Source organism: Sinocyclocheilus rhinocerous, unplaced genomic scaffold (assembly GCF_001515625.1).
Source record: "Sinocyclocheilus rhinocerous isolate Xijiao unplaced genomic scaffold, SAMN03320098_v1.1 scaffold400, whole genome shotgun sequence".
NCBI classification, from domain to species: Eukaryota; Metazoa; Chordata; class Actinopteri; order Cypriniformes; family Cyprinidae; genus Sinocyclocheilus; species Sinocyclocheilus rhinocerous.
Window position 1 is genome coordinate 488990 of NW_015666595.1, and position 1646 is coordinate 490635.

Consider the following 1646-nt stretch of genomic DNA (forward strand, 5'->3'; position numbering starts at 1 on the left):
AATGAAAAAACAAACAAACAAAAAAAAAACAGTTCTTGTGGTCCTTTTGACCCCATAGACAGCTCCTCAGACTGACAGCAAACAGGCCAATCCGCCCTCAGTCTGAATTCTACATCATGAGGCAGCAGATCATGTGTAATGACAAACTAGCAGCATTTGCACACCTTGGACTGTATTAGCGTCAGCGCCTGAGCTAATGTTCTCAGTTTAACCTCCCTCTCAGCAGCCAGAGTTATCCTGTCCTGAAAATGCTAAGCCCTCGCTCTGCTGTGTGTGAGAGCTCTTAATTCCCTCATTGTGCTATCTCTCTCTCTCAGCAGCCCTGACTTAACTAGCCAGAGAAACCTGTTGCGTTTTGCACTGTGGCTGCCCGCTGTTCCTTGTGGCGCAGGTTTCAGCCCCCCTCAGAGGAGAGACATGTGGCGAAGGACAGGAGCGGCCACCGCAGGAAGTGATAGCAGGATCCCCTGAGCTCAAAAACAAAGGATAACCACCAACCGATCAACGGTGAGGAAATACTGAGGGTGTTTGGTCTAGTGTGTGATTGTGTTGTTAACACTTCACAGGACATTGACAACTGGTGCTTTCTTGTTATGGCTGTAGCAAAAGCTCACTTTCCCAGCATGCCTGGGTTTTGTAAACCGTGCTGTTCAGACCAGTTTTTGTGATTAAGTAAATGCTTGATGCAAACAAAAGTATATTTTTTTCCAGCTGTAGTAATAGACAGCTGGATAAATGTTCAGTGACCTCTGTAGATCAGTCTCAAAACAATCTGATTACTGAAGCATCCAGTCAGCATAGCTTGGGCCTGATCTTATAAAGATGACAGGAATACAGATAAATGGTTTTGTGACTTTGACAAGAATATTTCATTTGTCTTCGCTCTTACTTTTAAAGTGATCTGTATCAGAAAGTCTGTTATTTTTCTGTTTACTGACGAGCCCTGCTTCATACTAATTGTCTCTTTAGGCTTGAGTTCATGTCCAAAGCTGCTCTAATGAGTCTGATGGCCTCATCTAAGGAGACAGCATGAATCATTGCTCTTCTAAACATGCTGGACCTCGCTTGAGTTGCCGATCTTTCTCTGTAGTGTTTATTAATGTGTTTCAGCAGATTTTTGCAGATTTAGCCATAAAACTTTCTTTTACAATTACAGCAAAAGAACTGGCTATCATGAACTGATATAATATACACAAACTAACCTGAACTACTACAATTCTGTTTGTATCTTACAATCTCAGGTTTAAAAGGTACCTTATTTATCCCTAGTTGGGTTTATATTATTACCTTAAAGGGACAGCTCACCCAAAATTAAAAATGATGTTGTTCCAAACCTGAGTTAATTTCTTTTGTGGAATATAAAAGAAGATATTTTGAAGAATGTGGGTAACCAAATGGTTGCTTGTCCTCACTGACTTCTATAGTATGGAAGAAAAACAGAAGTCAGTGGGGTGGAACGGTTCGCGGAAAAAAATAGAACCGTACGGTTCTCCACACACGATTCGGCTCGCGCTAGGACCGTGGTTCAACTTAAATCTGACAACACATATGTAATATGGTTTGCTATAAATAACACGTAAAACAAACAGGGTTCGGCTAATGTATGTTTTTGTTGGTGGATGCGTAGAGAGCCGCAGTCCTGCAGA

The 1646-nt window shown here is 41.7% G+C and overlaps 1 protein-coding gene across 2 annotated transcripts in view; it reads left to right on the forward strand.

The window, feature by feature from the left end:
• The first annotated feature begins 296 nt into the window (after positions 1-296).
• Positions 297-1646, forward strand: part of LOC107733013 (cadherin-related family member 5-like) — an 18366-nt gene continuing 17016 nt past the window's right edge. For both annotated transcript variants that reach the window (XM_016544519.1, XM_016544520.1), the window contains exon 1: positions 297-507. The gene's annotated coding sequence lies outside the window, so the exon portion shown is untranslated. The remainder of the gene's footprint in view (positions 508-1646) is intronic.